Genomic DNA, 19,220 nt, shown 5'->3' on the forward strand with positions numbered 1-19,220 from the left:
TGGTTAATATAGGACTTTTTTTATCCCTCCTCGGCTCTCTATGGCCACTAAAACCTCAACCTCTCTTCTCATTACTTTATCCCCCTTCACTTACAGTTTTCTGGGCTAGACGTTTATTATTATTCCCACTATTTTATACTTTATAAAAACCGTCTGCCCCGAGTGCGAAATAGCCAGAGGTTGAAGCGCTCGTAAAATCTCCAAAATATCTACTGTTAGGCAGTCTGGTATTCCGACAGTACCTGTATGTACAGCCGCGAGTAAGATACGCCTGCTTGCTGGACTTCACTTGTAGTTGTTGAGTTGGAATCTCCGCTCGACATATTACTATTAGTAATTGTATTTTGTTTTATTGCCGACTGAAGAAGTTTAGACTCAACGTATTCTTCGTCTTCAATCTGAGCTAATTTCCCCGTCAACACATGCACGTTGACACAAGGTTGTTAGGTATGGTATTATTAAATCACTTGATGCTTTGAAAATTTCAGAAATTAGAGAATCATTTCCTGGCGACTTACAGTTTTTTAATGGATTGATAGCTTGCAACACTTCGTCTTCAGTTATACGGCTGTCAAGGATAGAACATGTGTCGTCATCAAAAGGATAATCTACACCATCTTCTATAGTATCATGAGAGAAAGCGGTATGCATACCTTGGAATAAGTTTTTATATGCGAAGACCAGTCACTAATGGGGATAGACGATTCCCTTTCTTCAACACCAGTGTATTTTCTTAACATTTCCCAGAATGTTTTGCAGTTATTGATACTGGATGAAAGTCTGTCACGAATCAAATCATTAAAAGCTCTTTTCTTACACCTTACGATATCCTTATATGTTTTACGCTGCAGTGAATAGGCTTGTAACGAAACATTATCCTTTTTTCCTATTAAAAACATCTAGTAGTCGGAAGGCTTCTCTTCTGTGATAATCACATTCTTTATCAAACCACGGCCTGTCGCGTCCATGACGCTGAACAATCCTATGCTTTGTAAAATCTGCTGCCTTCAACAAAGCGTCCGTAAATTTACTAATTGCTGCATTTGTGTCTGTTAATGCTAACGTAATACAATTATCAAACAAATGCTTAATTTCATCACATGAGACATTTTCTCTTAACCGATCACCAAAGTTATGACGCCAAGTATACTTAATACAAACATCCGGCTTCACATTCTCACCCGACATAGCATTGTCAATTTCAGTATCACGTGACTGAAAGGTACAATTGATTGGCGCGTGCGGAGACTCGATCTGAGATCCGATGTTAAAATTCTTACACAATGTAAACAAATCACTTGTTGTGATAACATAGTCAATGACGCTTGCGCCTCTAGGGGACACAAACGTAAAATCTCCCACACTCGCATCAGACCCACAACGACCATTAAGTATAGACACGTTTAGAGAAGCACACATATTAAGCATAATTCGCCAATAATTTGTTCACAGTCTTATGTAATAACACCCTAACACCACTATATCATGGCTGCAACAATGGAGCCCCCACTGAGGAGATCTGTGCGGTTATGGGCCGGAAGAGCGAAACCTAGCCATAATCAACTCTAAAATCTTTTCACTTTCGTGAGGCTACATTAAGACTGGTCACGCAACAGTAAACACGGGATATTGCTGTACCGGGACTCTCAAATTACAAGAAAAACACAGAAATGCGTATACCGTATATATCTTAAAATATGGTAAATACATAAATACATTCTATAATAAATTTGTCATTCACTCCAAGTGGATCAGGTCACCAACGTGATCTGTGTACTCAACGTCGCCGTATTTTCGGACTTGTTCGGGAGCAGACAGTACACAAGCGGGAACATGTGGCCTTGGAATTCAGCATGCAGTGTGTAGATCTGCTCAAACAGTCGTGGAGCCGAGGAGAAGGTGCCGTCAACAAACACTTCATCTGCTGCACACAGGTGCTCAATATTCTTGCTTGTAGTGAAGATGAGAATGTCGTTGTCGATGCGATGAAGGAAGTGTTCTCCTGCTTCGGTCAATGTCCACAGTACTTCAAGATGAGTCTCAGGTCGGGTGGCAGGCAGTTTAGGAAGGGTCTTGTGGCGTTGTCGGTACAGAATGTTTTTAAGGGATGCAAAGGAAGGAATTTCTTTAAGCAGGTCGTCTGGAACTACGTCGTGGTGGCGGCGAAGTCTGGAAATCTCATCTCCGTATGGTTGGAATCGGTGTTTATTCCGTCTCAGCACGGTGGATGAGCTTGGACTTGAAAGATTCCACTACCATCTCATATTGGATAGGTTGGTGGTTATGGTTCACCTGCAATTAAATAATTGCATTTTAACTAATATTAACTATAAACAAATACATACATGTGACATTTACCTGTGGTATCTAAAAATAAGTAATAATAATAAGTAAAATAAATAACTTAATAGTTTGTTAAACACAGTCTTTTGAGTCTATGTCTTTAAGATTATTATCATCATGATCATGTGTATTATTTTCTAACCTACAAAGCCGCTTGAAGAATGCCGTTTTCAGTGATCACCGACGCTCTGCAGGCAGCAACAATGCAGTTCCAATACTTCTTCTCACGGACCGTTTTCTTACAACAACGAAACTTGAATCCCTCATAAAACAAGTGCTGACCACCTCGCACGGTATCAACCATGGTCACTCGAACTTGTGCGTTAGCCATTTTGGACATAGATAAATAAGTTGCACTCTTTATATATACCATCAAATACATACTGTATGTATTCTTAAGAAACTCCTCTCCTCTCCTCTCCTCTCCTCTCCTCTCCTCTCCTCTCCTCTGTTTGTAACAGCACGGGCGCTAATCTAAACTACGGTAATCCGGTGTTTAGCCATTACTCATTTCTCGCTTTCGTGGGACAAATACCCCAACTTGGGTTTTCACTTTACTGATACTAGGGAAAATTGGATTTTCGCTAACCCGACACGACACCATCTGTGCATATGCAACGCCAGTAGCCTATTATGGACAGCATTCAACTGTATGCCTCCGAGAGATGGATCTAATGTTCCATGTCTGATTCCAGTCTTGAGTTAGACTTGTGCCTCATGCCGGGTGAGAACTTTGATAAGGACTATATAGTCGAGTGACTATGATGACATTATATCAGTGATTTGTGGCTTTCTATGTATCTGCCGCTGATCTAGATCAAACAAGTTTGAACTTTTTGTGCACCAAATAATTTCTTGGATAGCTACATGTATGCGCTCCTTCTTCATGATAAAGAGATTGATATGCCTCATGATTTGTATATAGCAATGTTTGAGTGAAGTATAGCCATAAATGCTTCATGAACTCAATTTGTTTTTTAGCCATTAATTAATTTTAATTTGATGTGACTGAGTGGACTTTGAATACATTCTCTACGTATGAATGAAATAGGAATACATTCTTTATCACGTTGGTAGTTTCTATATCTAGAACACAAATTAGTGTTATTTGATCAAGTATATTTGATAGATTTCACATATCACTGCACCAACACTGCATTATACTAACAATACTTCCTTTGTAGTATACAGGTCATAGTTCATCGGTCATTTGTATTTTAGACTTTTCTTCAAGGATGGGTTGATATATGGTCTCTGGTGTTGTTTCTTTTGAGTTCTTCGTGACACTGAATAATTTTTGCTTATGCATTGCGCCTGCGTGCCCGCGCTGTGCCTGGAACTGCTGCTTTGCCGCGTTGTACTCTACGCTTGCTGCTTTGCAGCGTTGTACTCTACGCTTGCTGCTTTGCAGCGTTGTACTCTACGCTTGCTGCTTTGCCGCGTTGTACTCTACGCTTGCTGCTTTGCAGCGTTGTACTCTACGCTTGCTGCTTTGCAGCGTTGTACTCTACGCTTGCTGCTTTGCAGCGTTGTACTCTACGCTTGCTGCTTCTCGCTTAACCGCGTTGTACATCACCTTTACTGCTTTGCTTCGTTGTTGCATTGCTAGTCTACACTTTGCTTCTGATACTCGATATATTTATTAAGTACTACAAGCTCTTGACAACAGGTAGGTAATATTACTGTACATATAGTTTTTTTACCTACTCTATTCACTTCTCTTTGCGATACAGTGTGCATTTAAAGTGGCATTGCTACTATACTTTGGTATACCATATACCTTCTACTTCAACAACAACAGTTATTGCTCGTTAGAGTGTTTGCATTTCACGTTCAGTGAATATATGTGCATTCATTCATTATGGAACTCAGCAAGGAGGAACTCGGTAACATGGTGGAAGCATTCCGAAAGGCAGGACTAAACCCCAAATCTGAATCACCTGAGGATTTCAAGCATTGGGTTCAAGGGTTATCACAGCAGGACATAGCCCCTGTGATTAAGAAGGAGCCTGAAGGAGCGAACCCAGAATATGATATGAAATCATCCCCAGTGACCAACCATAACTTCCCTAAACTGACTTTCCTTAGTGGAGAGCCTGGTAAGGATGCGGAGTATGCCTTATGGCGCTATGAGGTGAACTGTTTATTGGACACACAGACCTATTCCAAGGGGACAATCTTACAAACAATACGGCAATCTCTAAAAGGAGAAGCAGCTTTAGCAGTGATGAAAGTGGGACCATATCCGACATCTTATCAAAGCTTGAAAGTGCTTTTGGGACACTTAGAAGGAGCTCTGTACTTATCTCCAAGTTTTATAGTTCTTGTCAAGGAGAAAGCGAGGATGTCTCACCCAGGGAGGAAACCTCTGTGGGAGCCTGCATGGAGGACAATCAGGTGCTCCCCTTTACCAGGGGGGATCTTGCTCTGTGGCTCTCTGGTATCTGGGTGAGACTATTGGTAAGCCGATGTGTGGCAGGCGTTAACCCAGGTTTCGCCCAAATAGACAGGCTCATAGCCTTCTTCTCGTTTCTTTTTAATAGTGCGCAAATAATTGATACGCAAACGAATGATATCATTCGTTCACACATTGCTAGTATCGACCCTTTCGTCTCTTTGTACTGATATCCAAATTTGGAAAGGAGTTTACAAATGGTCCATGCTAAGTCATGCTCTGTAAGGAGAATTTGTTTTACTTTTCGCGTTGAAATAAATTCATTTTCTCGTGTTAACCGCCTAATCCCGTCCCTGACAACTTTCTTATCAAAGGAATCTAACTTTAATTTCCTATCCTGTTTTGAGATGCCCCCTAAGGGATGTGCAGGGGAGCATGTCTCTTTTTATGAGAGTTCAAAATCTTAACTATGGTTTGTTTGGGAAGCTGTAACGCAGGAATTGTCCTTTTCGTGTACTTTGAAATGTCAAAGAAGGGCGTACGTCTTTCACTTTCAGTGAGTTGGGTTATGCGCCGCATCGAACAGTATTTAAGTATGTTAAGAAAATGTGATGTTGGTCTAAGACGTTTACCGTGGCGAAACCATTGCACACGTGTGGTGCTGCCAAGCACAAACCTTGCTCTCCAGATCCCGCCATGGCTCAACTATCAACAATTGAACGTATTTATATCGCCAGGGGATTAGAAGCAGAAGTGTTGTATATACTTAATCAACAGAATCATCCTTGCATGAAAGACAAAATTGATAGAGAAGAAATCCACAACACCTTCGACATGCATGAACACTATTTTGAATAAGCAATGCATGCATAGCCAGTCTGTTGCTTGCTTACACGCATTGTCTACAGTTTAAGTTGACAGGAACCCATTATGTCTGTCAGGGTCTGCGCTTTGTAATTAGTTCTTTGAGGGCATGTTTATGTCTCTAACCAGGTTGATCATTGATGCGTTTTTATATCCACCACATGATTGGGGACAAACAATCTAAGTAAGGATTGAAGCACTTGGTGGTCGGAAATGTACTCATATCATTCTGCATTTGAGCCAATGGTTTATGGATACCATGTAAACGTCTTTATCTAAATGTGATATTTAGATTGTGTTTTCTTTCACTTAAAACGTTGGTAATGACGATGAAAGGTTTGCTGAAATGATACTTTTCTATTGCAGGAGCTATTCAGAGCTCAGTAAATCGCGTCAATGTTGACTTATTTTAAATTATAACACTGAAACCGAGATGACCATTTAGTTTCACAAGTTTTATGAGATTAAATGGGAACGTTCGAGGCCTCAAATAGATAATCTTTTAGAATCAAAATCTTACAATGTTCTTCAATATAATCTCCTTGTTGTCCAAGTGAGCTAGAAATACTATATATGACAATAGAAGTAGAACGTAGTGAATTACCGTGTTCAGTATCATGAAGTATCCCAGTCCGCTTATTCTTCATATGCTGATAATTTCAGAGTCATGTGTATTGACAAAACCAGATGATAAATCTATGAGGCACAGAAAGCAATTCTTTGAGCAAATACCTAAAATAAAACTATTTTCAAAACTTCCTATGCAGTGACATACCATATTTGGGAAGTGAATATATTTTCCCGTGATGAAAACGGTATCCATTAGTTTATACATGAAGGCTGTTCTAATGCCAGTGAATGTACTGCCAATATCTGATCAGAACTAACAACTGAGGTATAAAATAAGGGTGTTAAGAAATGTAAGATAAGACAGAATCGAATTCTATAGTATATTGTGACTGTATATTTAGTGTCATTCATCATCTAGTAACAAGCAGTATTTCTACCATGTTTTGAGAATTGTTATCCCTGATATTCACGATATCAAGAACTGTATGATGATCACTCAGATAAACTGTCCAGGCATGATACTTCTTTGCATTGAGATTCTTTCCGCGATTGGATTCATTTTTTGGTTGGGTTGATGTTTAATGCCGAAATATTCCAGATACGTATATGACGGCGGTCTGTAAATAGTCGAGTCTGGACCAGACAAACCAGTCACTGATATCATGAGCATCAGTTTACGCAATTGGGATATGATGACATGCATCAAATAAGTCAGGGAGCCTGACCACCCGATCCCGTTGGTCGCCTTTTAACAAACAAACAACCCCCCTTACTACCGTGGGTCCATTTGCCCCCTTTTTAACTCTGAATTAACGTGTCAAAATGACGGCACATTATCAACATAATAACCAACACCATAATCATTTCGCCTTCAACATGGTGCCATGTAATGTTTGTGGCAGCCAATTTCTTTTTTTCAACAGTCTGAAGCATAATTACTTTTTCAAGAATTTCAGGGACAATTTTTCCCCCATAAAGTCCCAGCCCCCAGAATATCAAATGGTCGGTAAATAATAGCGCAGAGAAATATGGTGAGATTTTCCAGCTTTATCTGATATAAGAAAAAGGAAAAAAAGAATATATTTCTGATCAAATTATCAATTACGTTCTTGTCACATGTTTACACATGTTCTTAATAATATTATCTATTATCTATAATAATATCTATTCGCGTGATTGTTTAGACATTATTAAAACATTCATGAGTTTTATTTTACTATTCTACTTTTCCTTTAATGACAGGCAACTCCATTGATTTTATCATTATCATTATCTATTTAAAACGTTTTCTATTGTGGCATGGGGTAGAGTGGGAAAATGTACTTGACATGAACTATCCCGCATGATTATACTATATTGAAATTTGAATACAACACGCAAGATCAAACACAGACTACATGATCTCCATGTTGGTCGTCCAAGGGGAGACAACTCCATGCGTCAGGGCAAAGAAATGTCACTATCGTGCACCCCAAATTGTTGGTCTGAGTATGTTGACCAGGCAAGTGCGTGGCGTAGGTTCTGTTTCAAACCCACATTGATTTCAGATAACAAATTGCTACACAAAATACACAAGAAGAATCTCAGCAAACATAGGTTTATTCAGACACCACAATGTTCCACATAGACATTTGACAATTTACGCCAATCACGTTTCATTAAAAACAAGGCAAGGCAACCTCCACGTGGTGAGTGCTGGGTAATGCTGCTAGTTCTTCCACCTTTTGGATCCAGGATGGAATGTGTCCACAGCACCCCATTGCTGGTCATATGAGGCGACTAAATTGGGCAACGACTTTGCCGTGGGTTGCGCCATCGTGTCGGTGGAGGAGGGGAGTCTGGTAGTTGAGGGCACTGGTTTCTGTAACTCTGTACCTTTGCCCAACACACTACTTTGACCCTCACTTCACCTAGACAGGTGGTAGAATGGGCCTGGTTCTATCAATCGGCTGGCCACGCAAACCCTGTGTGTATTACTTCCAATTCTTATTTTTGCACTTGCATGTATTATATTTATCACAAACGTATTGCTTGGTCTTTTTGAAAACACATTTATTGAAATAAATATATCGCCTAGAGTCCTATGCCAGAAGGCGGTGGCTCATGGGCCAATCTGGTAATGTTGACCGCTAAATTATTGTTATTGGCAGAACCAGCTTGGCAATAAATTTAGAAGACAAATATAGCTATTCATGTCATATTTGCTGGAGTATAACACCCCTGTAGCCCTGGTGTTTTGCATTTTGGATATCCAATGCAATAAGACACTGTCCTTGTTGACACTTGGTGGGTGGGGAACAGGGGTGCAGAACTACTTCCTTTCATTATGTCTAAACAACACTTCTGGTTCGAAAAGAAAACACCTAGATGCTAGCCCACCTGATGACGACGATACTGATCTACAATTAGATTCCTTTGAAATTGAACCTGTTTGCTATTTCTAAGGCCATCAGTGGTTGTTGTGGTACGGTTGACAATGTTACTCGCCTCCGTAATGGCTCCACACTTGTGGAATATGCCAGGAAACAGCAATCTCTAAACCTGTTATCAATCAGACAATTTGCAAATGTAGAGGTTGCTGTTTCGGCACATACGACATTGAACTCGTGTTGAGGCATTGTTGTGAGAGACAGAGCCTGATGTTTAGCGGACATGAGTAAAGATAAGATTGTGACCGAACTAACAAAACAAGGTGTTTGTGCTGTCAAGCATTTCATCAGAAAAGAGGATAACAACATCATCAAGACCAACACTTATCTCTTCACCTTCCCCTTTCATAAATTCCTAAATCTATCAAAGCTGGGTACTTTAATATCGGAGTGGAAGTTTATGTACCAAACCCAGTCCAATGTTACAAATGTCAACATTGTGGACCAAGACCTGCACTCTCAGCACAGTCTGTGTGCGCTGCAATGGCTCACATGATAGCACTGAGTGCAAATTGCGATGGAAACCACTTGGCCCATCCAAACTTTGTCCATACTTTATCCTTCAATCACAAATATTAAGAATTACACACACATGATGTTAAGAAGCTAGTTCAGTCACAATCTCCAAAAATCTCAACAAAATCTTACTCAGCAGCAGTAACTGTCACTCCTGTTGTCAAAGCTGTCAAAGTATCTGTAGGATGCCAAACAACCATCTGTTGGGTTGGTAATCAGTAGATGTTACAATACGCTACAGCTTAAACATCTCAAAGCAAATCAACAAGAGCAACATCAGCTTCAAAGACGGAGCTTGTAGAATCATCATAAACATTAGTGATCAGATCGCAGATCAACTAAACATTAGACAATACAGTTCTTATCATTTATTTTCACCTCAAGGGGCTATGGCAACTTGAGGTTCTTCAATTTTGGTGAGACAGGCAGTTATTCATTGCCCTGTTCATCTCCATACGCCTTTACTAGCTGTCACAGTTCGTATCACCATGCATATTCCTTTATCTGCATCTCTTCAGCAATCAGATCTTCAAGCTCTCTATGACCAGCTTCCCCTACCCTGTATCATAATGGGTGATATGAACGTACATAAATCCACTTTGGGGTGTTGATCATACCAGCAGTAAGGGCAAGCTCCTTTCCAATAATACTCTATGCCTTTTTAATGATACCTCAAAAACCTATTTACATCCCTGTACAGGCACGTACTCTTCTCTTGATTTGTCTGTTACAGATTCCAACCTGCTGAATGAATTTGAGTGGTCGGTCCACGATGACCTATGTGGAAGTGACCACTTTCCAACCATTCTTAACCCTATTACCCCGTCTGACGTTCCTCCATCATCTCGATGGAACTTTACTAAAGCAAACGGCCTCTTTATGACATTCTCTGTACAGGCAAACTAACAACTGATCGCTTTACTGACGTTCCTGATCCAATACAATGCTTTGCTCATGAAGTCAACAAAATAGCTGAAGAATGTGTTCCAAAGTCCTCTGCAATTTCCCACATACATAAACCATGGTTTAACAATGGCTACAAACAAGCTAGGAAGGCGAGGAAAAAGACTGAGCATTATTTCCGTCGCCATCCTTTGGTCAACAAATTAAACAAATTAAAAAATTTAAACGCTTAAGCAAGGCAAACTTATGTGTCAAAAATATATTCACGAACGCCCATGTCCAAGGTATGGAAACATGATCCAAAAAATCAAAGGTAAAGACACTAAATCTAGTGTTCACCATCTTAAAAATGGGGTCTTATGAATCAGATATTGCTAATAAACTTGGTGAAACTTTGCCTAAACACACTTCCTCATCTAATTATGTACCTCAATTCCAAAAGAATAAAAAAAGCAAGAAACGAAACCTATTAATTTAAATTCAGATAATGGGGAAGATTATAATGAACTATTCTCTATTCATGAACTCCACACCAGAATCATCTTTAGAAGCACTATTGAATATTTTTTTATAAAATTTGGACATCGGGGAGGTTTCCTCCTTCGTGGCGTGATGCAAAAGTTGTCCCCATACCCAAACACGGTCGAGATTATACTGACCCATCACATTACAGACCTATATCGTTGACAAGCTGCGTTTGCAAAACCATGGAGCCTCAACTTATATCCGAATTTCTAACTGACAGACAATTTCAAATCCGTGTGGGTTCTACCCTATCTGAACATTATAATCAGGATTGAGGAGTTCCACAATGGAGTATCTTGTCTGTCACATTGTTTAGTATTAAGATAAATAGTTTATCTAAGTGCAATTTAAAATTACTTGATACTATTTATCATCAAGGTCTGAGGCTTTGCCTTGGAGCCTTCAGAACTTCGCCTGTTCACAGTTTGTATGTGGATGCTGACGAGCCTTCCCATAAACACCGTAGCATCCAATTAGCTCTACAATATATCTCTGAATTATGTTCTAATGACTCCAATCCAGCGTATGACTGTGTTTTAAGTCCCTTTATGGTAATCTCTACAAAAACAAAATCTTCTCTTATTCAGTTAGTACATCGAGAGGTGGACCTAACATTAACTAAACTAAAGAAATCTGACACAAATCAACTAATTTTTCAACAACAATAGAATGAATTACGAAGTACATATGATACTTACAAATGGATCCTCGGATGGTGACGTTGTTGCCAGTGCCACCGTCATTGGATCCAGGACAATCTCATCCAGATTACCAGAAAACTGTTCTATTTTCACAGCGGAAGCGAATGCTATTTTAACAGCCCTTAAATTTTTCAACAGCAAAACTAGACATAAACGGTACATACCTTTTTAGATTCTCTTTTTTGCCTTCAGGCTATCAAAAACTTGTCTTGCACACATCCACTTTTAATTGAAGTTGTTGAATTGTTTAATTATCTTGCACCTGGCCAATACGACATCGTTTTCTGTTGGTTACCCAGGCATGTTGGTATCCTAGGTAACATAATGGCAGATGCTGCTGCAAAAGCAGCACTCAACAAATCTTTGACACCCCATCTGATTCCATACAGTGATTACTTGTCCGTTATTGGATCAAATATCCGAGATCTGATGCAAAAGAAGTGGGACACCCAAGTAGGTATCGATACATTACATGACATTAAACCAAATATTGGTAACACCTACTTGGGTTGTCAGTCCAGATTTGAAGAGGTTATTTTACTACGATGTCGTATTGGCCATTCTCGTTACACCCATGAGTATTTGTTGAAAGGTGAGGATCTTCCATTTTGTATCCCTTGTGATGAACGAATCACGGTCAAGCATGTACTGCTTGACTGTGTTGATTTTTTTCATCACAAGGGATACTATTTCAAATCATCATCTGTTAAGGATCTTTTTAATAGAATAAGTCCTCATTTAGTTATTGTTGGGGGTTTTTTTTAGAAAAGAAACATATTGAGCTTATTGATGAATTTTAAAATGTGTAGATCCGTATCATCGCCAGCAGCTAAAGGGTGGTGTAAATAATGCTGGGGAACTGTGTAGGTAGCAGAAGTATTTTAAATCCCCACGGTCCCTAGTTGGTTGCTGGTGCTGGTGATCAATAGCCCATTTCCATATTGTATTGTTGAATAATAATATGCTCTATTGAATATTCTAAACTAGTTTTAAAATCGAAACTGTGATACTCTAGTTATTATACTGTCCATCGTTGACAGCTTTATATTCAATCTCAATATAATTATTATAACTGTTTCGTCACGATATGGCTGAAATGTTGCCGATGTGACGTTACGTTTCACTCACTCACTCACTCATTAAAAACAAAATGGCTGCTCTTCACCGAGAGCGCTTCGCACCCATTTACACAAGTCACACAATAAAACACACATAACCACGAGAACATATCACTTCAAGGAATGTAGAAGTAGCGTTAAAACGGTACAACAACCACTCCCTAAGCTTACCATCAAACTATGATATCGGCTCTGGCTGCTGGTCATTTGGTATATCCACCGTTTCGGCAACACTAAGTCTTCCAACAGTCATATTTTGTTGGTTTTTTATCAATACAGGTTGAGGGGGGTTTTTTTGCCTCATAAAAGAGAGCTGAGTTATTATTACGTCAATTTTCAAAATCAACATACGGAAATTAAAGCGACAAAACACTTTCCATATTCTTGAGAAATCCCTGAAAGTCGAAAATCGATTTTATGATTCCGACCATATCATGAGCATGTGTTTATGAATCACTATCAAAAAGTGATGATACCAGGTGTTCGCGAAAGGTGGGACCGTCACAAATACATGAAAAGGCAAGTCAATTGTTCACCTGGGATTGCATCGGACATCATTCTTGTCACTGATGTTAAAATGTTCTCACTGTTCGCTAAAATAGTACAAATGGGTGACAGTAAAACACAACTATGAAAATAGCAGTATAATAGAGCAGTTTTATATTATAAAAGACCATTTTATAACATCAATGTGTAGCAAAAGTCCACTGTACAATTTTATTCAGATTGAGAGAACTGATTAACTTGACATGTTTGCACTCACTACTGCTCGAGGCATGTACTTTTTAATTACAGTAAACTACGTTTATAACGAACAGACGGATATATCGAACCTATTTTTCGTCCCAACATTTGTTGTATATGTGATGTATATATGATTATAACAAACTACGGTTACAACGAACCTATCTTTGTGGTCACTTTGTGTTCGTTTGTGTAACCGTAGTCATGACGTTATAAATAGCATAACTTTTGATGGAAACTGACGAGGATGACCAAACTGAAATTTTGACACGTTGGGTTAAAACCCCGAATAGTGTTACCAAATGGTTGAGAATTAATCGCCCAAACACAACCAAAACAATGTGCTGAGTAATGCACGTGCTACAGTACCTAGACCAATGGAACATGAGTTTAAAGTGTAACTTTGGCTGCACTTACCTACTAAGATATGGGTATAAAAGGAAGAATTTACTGTTCATATACACCAAAACTGTTTGGACAGTAGCATGCTGAGATTAACGCTACATGAGTGAGTGAGTGAGTTGTGTTTAACGCCGCTTTTAAAATTTTTCCATTTATATCACGGCGTGTCAGCTTAATGTGGGAGGAAAGAACGCTACAAGAGGAGGAACAAGCTGTTGGTATGATGCATCAAGGAACAACGCAAAGAGTTTGGACTGTTTCAGGAGAGACGGGCCTAGGAGAGACAGGCCCAGGAGCGACAGACCTCAAGTCACCACCACCCAGGGAAACACTACAAACGTATCCTCCATCTAGGGAATCATATCATCACGGTGATGTCATCAGCTGCAACAGTCACCCTGTCAATCGGTAGACAGTGTCCAGAAGACTGCGAAGGTACACTATCAGAACTTGCAGACGACTACACAGTCACTGGTAGAACAGAAACTGGCAAAGACGCATACTAACAGGAGAGAGCAGATTCCGGGATTTTCGGAGCAGATGGAGGAATTTGTGTCAACCTCCGACGAGGAGAACTTGTTGCATTCAACATGTCGAACCTTTTGGAGGTGGCAGCATTTGTAGCCAAGTCCAAACTGCATCATTATTTCTGTCAATGCGGCATCTGTAGCCCAATCAAGGTGGCATCTGTAGCCCAATCAATGTGGCATCTGTAGCCCAATCAAGGTGGCATCTGTAGCCAAGTCAAGGTGGCATCTGTAGCCCAATCAAGGTGGCATCTGTAGCCAAGTCAAGGTGGCATCTGTAGCCCAATCAAGGTGGCATCTGTAGCCAAGTCAAGGTGGCATCTGTAGCCTAAGTCAAGGTGGCATCTGTAGCCCAATCAAGGTGGCATCTGTAGCCCAATCAAGGTGGCATCTGTAGCCAAGTCAAGGTGGCATCTGTAGCCCAAGTCAAGGTGGCATCTGTAGCCCAATCAAGGTGGCATCTGTAGCCAAGTCAAGGTGGCATCTGTAGCCCAATCAAGGTGGCATCTGTAGCCCAAGTCAAGGTGGCATCTGTAGCCCAATCAAGGTGGCATATGTAGCCCAATCAAGGTGGCATCTGTAGCCCAATCAAGGTGGCATCTGTAGCCAAGTCAAGGCAGATCTGGTGTTTTGGGAAGGAAACATCACTGGAGAGCATTACATTGACCAATCTCCCTACCTTGTTGTACTACCGTTCTTGCCAGAGAACGGGACAGACCCTGTTTCAGCAAGATAACACAAGGCCTGATCCACATCTTGCCTTGGTCAGCACAATCACCAGACTTGTGGGATCACCATGGCCGTCACTAGAGCATGACAAGGTCGCCCTTATAACAAGGATCAGTTAGAGAAGAATGGCGTTGCATCCCATTTCTATGTGATCAGACGTGTCACATCTTCTTCTCATCGTCGAATTTAGACGTGCATTGATTCCAATACTGAGTGACAATTGTGACATTCTAAAACATTGTGTTTTCAGAAACAAGGAACAAACAATGATTGTTCACGTTTCTTTTGTTCGTCAGTTTAGATTATTGCAATAAACTAATTTTATTCATATAATTTTACTTTTATATATATATATATATATATATATATATATATATATATATATATATATATATATATATATATATATATATATGTTGTATTTTTTCCAAGTAAGGGTAAATAATGCTTAATTATGTTGCACACCATAGTCAGCAACTGTTTCAGTCATATGACAGCAGGACAAGTGGAGTCAATAACCCAATGCCCCAAGGATACTTGCATACTATGCCATCTTGAAATGGAAGATTTGATATGATCATTAATAAATAAGTGTCCCATGTCTTGATGTACTCTGTATTAATGAGAATGGCCATATTACGTTCGATACCTTTTACTTGAGGTTTTTATCTTCAAACCGTTGGAGGCTGACATTTATATTTTCACAAAATATCCCGCACCTACACCCCAACCAACACCCGAAATATATAACACAACAATTTTCATATGATTGAATAGTATTCAAAAAAGAGAAATTGTCTGCCACAAAAATTACGTTGTTGCAAGGTGTTCTTTACAATTGAATATAATAATTTAGGCTCATACTTTTAATTAACACACAACAGCCCCACCCCAAATTTGCTCATAATCTCATGAGTACTGTCTCGGGTCTACGTGTCTGAGTGCCAAACGTGAAGCCAAAAATATACATAATTCAGGATATATACTCAACAACAAAAGTTCTTGTGACACCAATATTTTAGTGTATTTTTCAAACAAGTAAAGTTTGGTTTTCAATATTGTAGTACTTGTATGGAATCAAGTCACAAAAATGCAACTGCTACAGAAAAGCATGCATTCCATGCAAAAGTTTACCTTTATGCAAAAGTATAAAAACATGTGCGTTAACGGGATTCCATATGCATTGTTTAACATCGTGCTGACAACAACCACTCAGAAAAACAACGAAATTACGCAATTATTCAACATTACGAAATGCCACGCCTGTCCGAAAATGAGTGTCTGCGAGCCATTGGTGTGCTTGAAGCAGGATCGAGTCAACGTGATGTTGCAAGACAATTTAACGTCCACAGAAACACCATTTGGTGTTTATGGCAACGTTGGCAACAGACGAATGCAGCCAGAGACCATCCTCGGAGTGGCAGGCCACGCGTAACCAATAATCGACAACAGAACTAGATTCGAACAACACACCTACGAAATCGATTCCAGCCAGCAACGGTGACTGCAAGAAGCATCCCTGGCCTTCGACGAATATCTTCACAAACCGTACGTCGTTGCCTCAGATGTGCAGGGATTGTCGCCAGAAGACCCGCCAGACGTCCTATTTTGACAGGAAACCACCGTCAAGCACGTCTACAGTGGTGCAGACAGCGTCTACGCTGGACGGCCATGCAGTGGGGACAAGTTCTATTCACTGACGAGTCTCGTTTTCACCTCAGCCACAGCGATGGACGGATTCGAGTGTACCGACGCCGGGATGAACGTTACGTCAATCATTGTGTCATGGAAGAAGATCGGTTCGGGGGCGGCAGTGTTATGGTATGGGGTGGGGTTACAGCAAGACACAGGACCCGTTTGATAGTGTTAGACGGAAATCTCAATGGACAGCGCTACCGCGACGAGACCCTGTTGTTCTATCGTTTCTGCGTCGTCATGGCCCAGGCATTACCTTTCAACATGACAACGCCCGGCCTCATATTGCTCGACTGGTTCAGGATTCTCTTCAACAAAACAACGTAAATGTCATCCCCTGACCGGCTCGCTCCCCTGATCTCTCACCAATCGAGCACATGTGGTATGAAATGGATCGGCGCCTTCGACGTCAACCACATGTTCCACAGACACTCCAGGGACTTCGAAACATGATCCAGATGCTCAAGCATATATGGACAGATATCCCACAGGACTTTGTGCGACGCCTGGTCCATTCCATGAGACGAAGATGTGTTGCTTGTTTCGCAACTAGAGGTGGACACACACGCTTTTGACTTGTAAATTGACATTTTGGCATGTTCTTTGGGGTTTTTTTGCAAACCGAAATTGTTTCAGATTTGGCAAAAAACATAACTTTGCATTATATCTTATTCGATGTCACAGGAACTTTTGTTGTTCGGTATATATAACGGACCATTTAAGAAGTATTGAGGAATTATTATAAAGTTATATGATTGCATATACAATTTTATTAAGTCAAGACCAGCTTTCGTGTGAAGATCACTCATCACCCCGGATTCCCTACCTCGGCCTTTCTCGGAAGCGTGACCATGTCGCCGCTGGGTGAATATACTATTATCACCGACCTTTGTTATCACCACTGTATTTTTACATTTCATACTGAACACTGCCATGATATTATACATTGCCATTGAATATTGTACTCTGTTGTGTACTGCCATTGTGATTGATGTGCAGCAATGTGTATTGATTTGTAAACCTAGTGAATTTGTGTTACACATTTGTTGATAGTATACCATTTGTTGTTTGTTTGTTGGTTTCACACTAAGTTCTTTTACATACAGATTTCTGAGTTCTTCAATAAATAGTAACTTTAAGTAAACTTGACATTGTTTTAACTACAGTATTTTTTAGACATATTTGGCTTAAACTAGTTCATAAGCATAATGACAGATCACCTTAAAAGGCATGTAACTTGTGTTACGTGTTGATTCCAAGAAATCAAGCGAAGGTTAGTCCAGAAATATAAATGTAAACAACTAAATTGTGAAATTAGTAATTAACCACACAAGGCCAAGTGGGAAATATATTTCAATCTTATCTGATGCCTTTGAACAAATAAACTTCTTGTCGTAGAAATGATCTCACATTCTTACTAAAATGACGATAACGTTGTTTAGTTTTCTGGTTACATATCAAAGTATGTTAAATTGTATGTTAAACTGTATGTTAAATTGTTATAAAATGTTTTGAGCCACAGTAAAGCTATTCATTGTCAACATGCTGTGCAGGGCACAATACATAGGGGATTGATTTAGTTTGATGAGAAGAAATATGAAGTCAGCCAAATAGCTAGTCGTCACTCCCTCACAACATAGTAATACACTCCATGTGATCAATTTGACGAATTTGAATAGAGAGCACGGACTCTTGGAAAATTCAATTTATCACCAAGTGTTATGAGCCAGTGGTAGATAGGAGGTATCCCTATATAGGACAACGCTATTCATTGACATGAGCTGACATCTTACCCTATTCAAAGTCATTGTCATTTTTTCACACATGTGTCTATGCATTGTGATGAGATGCCGACTTGAGGAACAACGGGGGAGGGAGGAAGATCCCCAGCGGGTGCAGCCAAACAACAAGCTGCTTCTCTATGGAAAAGCTTAGTCTGAAGCAGACATTGTTATGTTTTTGTGTATTATGTTAGCCTCAAGGATGATGTCCCTTCTAAAGAGAGAATAAATGCAACCCATTCATGTGTCATATACATAGTTACCTGGATTAAAACACACATGGATCATTGACGATATTTGTCCATGTCTAACAGAGCAGGCTATTCGTATCATGTACAGCAAAAGTTTTGTTGTGCTAATGCTATGTTATGTGTTTTAATACTTTCTATTCTTCCTTTTGAATGTATCGTCCTATCTAAACGGAAATTTTGCAAACTCTCACCTGCCTGTTTTCCTAGGATGTTCTGGGGAGCACAGGGACCCTTTGTACTTCCGGACTACTTTGTACTGTGTGGGAGGTCTGGGTAGAATGTGGACTCTAAGGACCCTGTGTGCTTTTAGTTCTCCGTGGATGTTCTGGGGTAGCATATACGCCCTATGTGTGTATAGTTCTCTTTAGGGGTTGTGGGATGGCATTTGGAATCTATGTGCTTATAGTTTCCTGTAGGGGTTGTGGTGTAGCACATGGCCCCTTTGTGCTTATAGTTTCCTGTGGGGGTTGTGGTGTAGCACATGGCCCCTTTGTGCTTATAGTTTCCTGTGGGGGATGTGGTGTAGCACATGGCCCCTTTGTGCTTATAGTTTCCTGTAGGGGTTGTGGTGTAGCACATGGCCCCTTTGTGCTTATAGTTTCCTGTAGGGGTTGTGGTGTAGCACATGGCCCCTTTGTGCTTATAGTTTCCTGTGGGGGTTGTGGTGTAGCACATGGCCCCTTTGTGCTTATAGTTTCCTGTGGGGGTTGTGGTGTAGCACATGGCC

Source organism: Haliotis cracherodii, unplaced genomic scaffold, assembly GCF_022045235.1.
Source record: "Haliotis cracherodii isolate W230 unplaced genomic scaffold, xgHalCrac1.p SCAF_11, whole genome shotgun sequence".
Taxonomy (NCBI): Eukaryota; Metazoa; Mollusca; class Gastropoda; order Lepetellida; family Haliotidae; genus Haliotis; species Haliotis cracherodii.